The sequence below is a fragment of the Amblyomma maculatum genome, chromosome 3, assembly GCF_055883805.1.
Source record: "Amblyomma maculatum isolate TAMU_Amacu chromosome 3, ASM5588380v1, whole genome shotgun sequence".
NCBI lineage: Eukaryota > Metazoa > Arthropoda > Arachnida > Ixodida > Ixodidae > Amblyomma > Amblyomma maculatum.
This window is the reverse complement of record NC_139346.1, coordinates 66895219-66902280: the sequence shown is the minus strand read 5'-3', so window position 1 is coordinate 66902280 and position 7062 is coordinate 66895219. Positions and strand designations below refer to the sequence as shown.

At 47.6% G+C, this 7062-nt stretch overlaps 1 pseudogene; it reads right to left on the bottom strand.

Annotated features, from left to right (window-relative positions):
• Positions 1-263: 263 nt before the first annotated feature.
• On the bottom strand, positions 264-4337 carry LOC146194890 (uncharacterized; annotated as a pseudogene).
• Between the last annotated feature and the right edge of the window lie 2725 nt (positions 4338-7062).

The following is a 7062-nucleotide window of genomic DNA, read 5'->3' as shown; positions in this document are numbered from 1 at the left end:
CTGTGATGGGGTCCGATTGATTAGATTGGGCGAGACACTGATGAAGCGAGCCTGTTAGTTAAGCCGCCATGTTTTTATTCCATAGTGGCTAACAGAGTGGTAACATTCGGCTAGATGCCGATTACAAACACTGCACTACCCTCCTTGGGGAAAGTTAAATGGATGTGCACATACTGTCACGGGGAGTCTACTTCAATTAGACTCAACTACACTCTGTCACAGACCACTGTAGAAAGGTCTCTCACTGGCAAACAGTCACAAAGTCAGGTCTCAAAGTCAGACAGTTGACGTGGAGGTTTTCTGTTTCTCCGTGGAGGACTCTGATGCAATGCAGGTGGTGTAGGCGGGTGCAATATAGGAAGTGCAGGCTGGTTCACTACAGGTGGTGGATATATGATGTCATCGCGGTCGAGTGGTGTTGTGGCTGATGCTTGTTTGAGGCCAGAGACATCCTTGAAAAAACTTGAGTTGCGCGTTATTGCTCTTTTTCCTCTCGATGCCTTGATTTGTGATCCATGAATGCTTACAATGATATAAGTGTCTGGATCATAGCATGGAGTGAACTTGTCGCGTCTCTCTTGCTTGCCCAGGACTTGTTGACCGATAGAGAAGCGATGTGGTTGAGTATGTCTTCGCGCGTCAGCATGATGTTTGTTGTATGCCTTTTTCTCGAGCACGGTTGTTTTCAACCTTGTTAAGTCTTCATTGTGTGAAGGAGCTTCAGGGTAGCACGACAGAAGATTCCTCATTGGTCTGCCAAACAGCAGTTCATATGGTGATCTTCCTGTTGTAAGGTGTTTGGAAGATCTGTATGACATCAGGAAAGTGTCAAACTCTACTTTCCAATCTGTGTTGTCAAGCTGACTTGTGCGAAGATGCTTTTTCAATGTTCTCATGAACCGTTCAGCTTCATCATTAGCTTGAGGCCACAAAGGTGTGATCCGATGGTGTCGAAATCCTAACTATTTCGAGAGTGCAGCAAACTCTCTACCTTGAAATGGTGGTCCATTGTCAGTTTTTACCTGTGCAGGGATTCCGAACTGGCAAAACACTTGTCGCAGCAAGGGGAGCACATTCTTCGCTATCGTGGTATGTGTGACTTGTACTACTGGGTATCGCGAGAAGTCATCTATTACCCCCATAGCGTACTTTCCATCTGGGAACGGACCACAAAAGTCAACCGAAACTTCCTCCCAGGGACCATTGGGTGGTTCAGTGATGGCAAGTGGTTCTCGCTTTGCTTGGGGAACGACAGCTTGACATGGTAGGCAGCTTAAATTCAGAGTATGCACTAGTTTGTCCATGCCTGGAGACCAAACGTTTTCTCTCAGCATTTGTTTTGTTTTGACAATCCCTTGATGACCCTTGTGGGCGAGCAGCACTGCTTGCTTCTGCAGGCTAGTGGGAAGAACTAGGCGCATTCCTCGAAGGACGATGCCCTCAGGTGTTGTTGTTAGTTCAGTCTTTATAGAGGCAAATGGCTTCAGTTCAACTGAGACCCAGCTGCTAGGTGTGGGGTGCTGGATAGCACTGACAAGTAATTGTAGCTGCTGGTCTGCTTTAGTTTCTTCAGCAACTTCTTGAACTGATAAGGCATTTGGGATGCTGTGGTACTGGATGAAGTTAACGTACTCGTTGGGAACTTTGTCGATGCGGGCATGTATTTTCATCCCAGGAACCGGATGCCTGGAAAGGTAATCGGAAGGGTTGCTACTTCCTGCGGTGTGCTGTACATCAAACTTGTACTGTTGAATGCGTAGAGCGAGGCGCTCAATGCGGGCAGATGGTGATGATCTTGGGTTTCCCAGTATGCTCACTAAACGCTTGTGATCAGTCAGCAAAAGAAAGTGAATTCCACAAAGATAAAGGCGAAAGTGCTCCATTGCCCATGCAACAGCGAGCATTTCACGTTCTATTTGGGAATAGCGGCTTTCAACAGGTGTGAGAACTCTACTTGCATAGGCTATCACTGCAATGTGTTCACTGACACATTGTGTGAGGATAGCACCCAGTCCATGTGGACTTGCATCTACTACCAGTTCTGTCGGCTTGGATGGGTGGAAGTAAGCAAGGGTGGATGCATCAGACATGGCTTGCTTTAAGCTCTCAAAAGCATTCTGCTGTCGTTCTGTCCACTCCCATGCAACGTTCTTCAATGTCAGTTCACGTAACGGCTGTGTGAGGTCGGTTAGATTTCTCAAGAATCTGCCTAGCAGGCTCTTTACTTCTTGCGGTGACTCTGGTGTTTTGATTTGTAGGAAGGCTGCTATCTTCTTGGAATCAGGACGAACACTGTCAGCTGAGAAAATAAGTCCAAAGTTCAGTTCTCGGTGATGAAAGTGACACTTTTTTCCATTGAATGTCAGTCCAGCTTCTTGGAGTTGCTGCAGAACTGCTTTCAATGAAGCGTCATGCTCCGGTTTTGTTTGTACAAAAACAAGGATGTCGTCACTAACATTCAGGACATTGGGGATGCCATTGAGCACTTGGAAGATGGTGTTTTGAAAGATTTCAGCCGCACTGCTGATGCCAAAGTTGAGACGTTTGTAGCGAAACAAGCCAACATGTGTCGAGAAAGTTGTGAGCTGCCTTGAAGAAGTGTCAAGTTCCAACTGGTGGTATCCATTCTTCAGGTCAAGGTTGGAGAATACTGTTGCTCCATTTAAGGCCACAATGATGTCATCCACTGTCGGACACAAATGTCGTTCACGTTCAATGGCACTGTTCACAACACGCATGTCAATGCAGATTCGAATTTCATCAGGCTGATGGGGTTTGGGCACAATAACCACAGGGGACACCCACGGTGTAGGTCCGATGGCTGGCTCTATGATGTCTTCTGACAGGAGGCATTCAAGTTCTTTTTCTGTGGCATCACGTAAGACAAACGGAATACATCTGTGTGGTTGTGCAACAGGTGGGACTGCGTCGTTCACAAAAAAGTGGATGTGCTGGTTTTTGAGTTTTCCAACTCCACTAAACAATTTGGGGAATCCTTCCATGACTGACTTGTCACCTGGATTGTCAGAAACTTGGTACGTGATCTGGACAATCCCCAGGTTGGTTGCTGCTGTGAAGCTTAAGAGTGGTGCACAGTTTCCTGGAATGACAAAAATGTTTTCAATGCACCTATCTTTGTGCCTTATTGTAACAGAGATTTTGCCCAAAAGTTCAAGTGGAGACGTTGATTTGTATGGGAACACTCTGATGTATTTTTCTTGGAGATTCATATTTAGGCGACAGCTCTTGAAGTCATTTTCGCCAACAATTGGCACTGTAGCATCCGTGTCGATTGCGAAAGTGACTGGCACATTGTTGACAGTGACAATAGCCTTTGGAGATGAACTTGCTTGAGGGGAAGTCATGGCAACAAAAACGTACTCGTCGCTGCTTGGACTGGTGTCACAGGTGGCTGCAGGCTCTCTAGTACTTGAACTCTTCTTACTGCAGGCTAACTGTGTCTGAGTCATTGTCACAGTCCACTGCGTGTACTGTTCTCCTGGTTGAGCGACAGAATCGTGCAAAGTGACCAACCTTGTTACATGCCTTGCACGTCTTGCCCATGCAGCACAACTGGATCGACCGCCTTGGTGAGGCTACTTGGCGCCACAGTTGCGACAATCTGCTGACGAGACACGAGGTCGCTGCGGTGTGTAGGCCTGCCGTGGCATCTGTCGTTCGTTTCTTGGGTGTTGGCCATGGTGTTGTCCTTCCTTGTGTACTGCGAACACCGCCGCGTTGTTATCGACGTGCTTTTCGATTTCGGACACATCACGTTCGACATCCTCGAGCATTCTTCCTTGCTTAAGTAAGTCCAGTAACGTGAGGGAATGAAGCATGGCATACTTTCGGAGGCGAGACGACGTTGTGGCGAGAATGATTTGGTTCTTGACTTCAGAGTCGACGTTTTTGAAGTTACAGTGGCGAGAAAGCTGCCGGAGACGCGCGTAGAAGGCGTCCAGTGACTCACCAACATTTTGCTGAGATTGACGAAATTTATAGATAGCAAATGTTGAGTTCACTCGCGGCGCAAAATATGCATTCAGTTTCGCTCGAGTGGCATCGTATTCTGGCGTCGATGTACTCTGCGTGGTTTGGGTCGTGCTTGTAGCCGTCGCACCTTGCGCAGCACTCTCGGGGAGCGAGCTATATATGTCATAGACTTCTTCACCGGCGTAGTGCAGGAGGAGCGTTTTTTTGCGTGCATCTGCCGAGATATCGCAAGCTAAAAGAAAGTTTTCGAACCTTTCTATCCACCTCGTTCATTCGTGACCAATATTGTTGTCGTCGGTAGCACGCAGGTCAAAACTTGGGAAGGTAGGGAACGCATGTGCCATGGCTACAATTGCCGGTAGCCGCTTGTTGCTGAAGGGTGATTCGACGGACTGACTCTTGATGTAGTGGTACTCCCATGAGATAAAAGAGCACTTCTGACACCATCTTAGTGTTCCCGGAGACTGTGATGGGGTCCGATTAATTAGATTCGGCGAAACACTGATGAAGCGAGCCTGTTAAGCCGCGATGTTTTCATTCCATAGTGGCCGGCAGAGTGGTAACATTCTGCTAGATGCCGATTACAAATACTACAGTCGATTCCGCATGTTGTGCTATCTCTCTTTTTCCTATCCCGGGAGTTAACTTTTCTGCACATTGAGGTTAGTTTTGGGGGGGGCTGAAAAGACAACGGGGGTTTCATATTTTGCTGCAGTTCAGAAAGCTGATGGCACATAGCTCACATTTGTTTATTCATAACAGGCATAATCCTCCCATGAAAGGTGAGAGCTTTTCTTTCGAGACTGAAGATACTCTTCCAAAGCTGGAGCCTACGCTAACTGCAAAACAAAGCTGCGGTAGCCTGCATGAAAATTATTACGAAGTAAACTCATGCACCAGCGGGGCAATAGCAACCTTCCGACCCTTCGCCCACGATTTGGGAAGGCATTCATGCTGTATAATGCTGTGTATCGGTAAAATCAATGGGTTAGTTCTGAACCTGCGACAGGGCCTCGTTAGTGTAATGGGCAGCGTCCACTTTTTGAATGAACCATTTGCCTGTTCACCTCTCATCTCATACTTCATAACAGGCAAGGAAACCAGCATTCTTAAATGAAAACCTACTGAATCAAACCTTTTATCATTTCGTACAAATGCATTCACTGAGAGAGAGCGCGTGCCCGGCGCCTCTCCTGTCCTACTCCCCGCTCGCACTGAGGGGCGCTGTTATGACCGTGCATCATCCGCACTTGCGCGCTCTATTGTTCGCCTGTGGGCATGGATAAGTGCTGTGGATATGTGCTGTTGGTACAAAGGGCGCTAAGTGAGCCTGTTTCCATGAATCCTTTTGTGTAAGCCTGTTTTGCTTTGTAGAGACCCTGCAAATGCCAGATTGGCCCTTTCAGGGGAACGTCTAGAAAAATACAAAGAAATGTCCCCCTGCGGGAAATAGCCGGAAGTGCTTTCGTTCAATTGTTCACCCTTCCCGTCGAGAAGCGCTATCGTCCAGTGAGGAATGCCTACTGTCCAAAGGAGACGACAGAATGACACGTCCGCTGACGTACAGGACAAGAAAGGAGCAAGGTGATTACGGCCATTAGAGGATTTCCCGGGAATGCAGGAAAGATTTGCAATTGTTGGAAAGGGACAATGCTGGGAGCAGTATGCGGCGCGCACGTGCCCTTGGGTTTCTGAGAAGGAAACCCACTTACCGGAACCAGCATATCGAATCTTTGCTGAAGAATAGAAATGTACCTCCTCGCCGTTCCCAAGCTCTTCCCGCCAACAAGTGACCACGCCCAACGAAACAATGCCGGACCAGTCAGTGCATCAGACCATCAGTGCAGTGATGTGTTTGATTGGATGCCGATATCTGAGGGGCGTGCCCTGGAACTGATTGGTCAGCATCTTCAGAGAGGGGCTGGACATAGGGGGTTTTAAGGACGCTGCAGAGCACAAAATGAGGCTCTGAACCCTGGGTAAACGGCTCATCCAGACGCTTCTCGCTATGAACTCTTAACGCTTTCCATTTTGATGATGTACCCTTCTTTTTCATGTAAATAATCATGTAAATAAGTTTTCTCAAAGTGCCATTAAACCTGCTTGTATATATTTTACCAACTTCGAAGATTCAATCCTTCTTCAACCCGGAGTTTCTGCATGCTACCAAGTGAAGGCCGGGTCGACTTAGCCCCAGCGTCACGACAACTGGTGACTAGCGGTGGGATCTGAATCTACAAGCCACAACATCTGGTGATTAGAGGTGGGATCTGGATCTACAAGCTACAACATCTGGTGATTGGAGGTGGATCAGAATCTACAAGCCACAACATCTGGTGATCGGAGGTGGCATCTCAAGCAACAAGCAGGAGCAGCAATCGGCCAACAAGAGAGTAGCTCGGAACATCGATCGCATGTGTGGGTGAGTGCTTGGCTTTTCTTCTGATGTGGACCAGTTTCTAGAACAGGGTTAAATTTTAGAACTGGTAAAAAGAGTTTGGAAACGCCTTTAGGTTTGGTAGTTTGCAGAGTTGTTTTGGAAGTAGCCGACACTCGGAGCGATCATGGACCTAAAAAAGCTGCAGAAACCGGAACTGTTGCAATTGTGTGAGGAATTGGGAATTGATACAAGTGGTTTGGCACGAAAACCCTTGATTATAAAGGCAATCACTGATTTGGGAACCGATGATGCGGAGCTCAGTGAAGCATGGAACCTCATCGGACAAAAAAACGAGGAGCAGCTCAGACAGCAGAAAGAGCGGGAAAAAGAGGAAACGAGGCGTGGGCGTGAACTTGAGAGGGAAAAAGAGGAAAAGAGGCGTGAAATTGAGAGAGAAGCAAAAAGGCTGGAGCAAGAAATTGAGCTCCGGAAATTAGAACTAGAGTTGAGCAAGAGGTCGGGCAATGGTCCCCAGCTAGCGGTTCCTCTTCTCAACAAGGAGGCAGATTTCAAGATGTCAAGGTACATGCAGCCATATGTGATATCAGGGGATATCGGTCTGTATCTGGCTAACTTTGAGCGAACCTGCGAAAAACTGTCCTTCCAGCGAGACACTTGGTCTCAGAGAT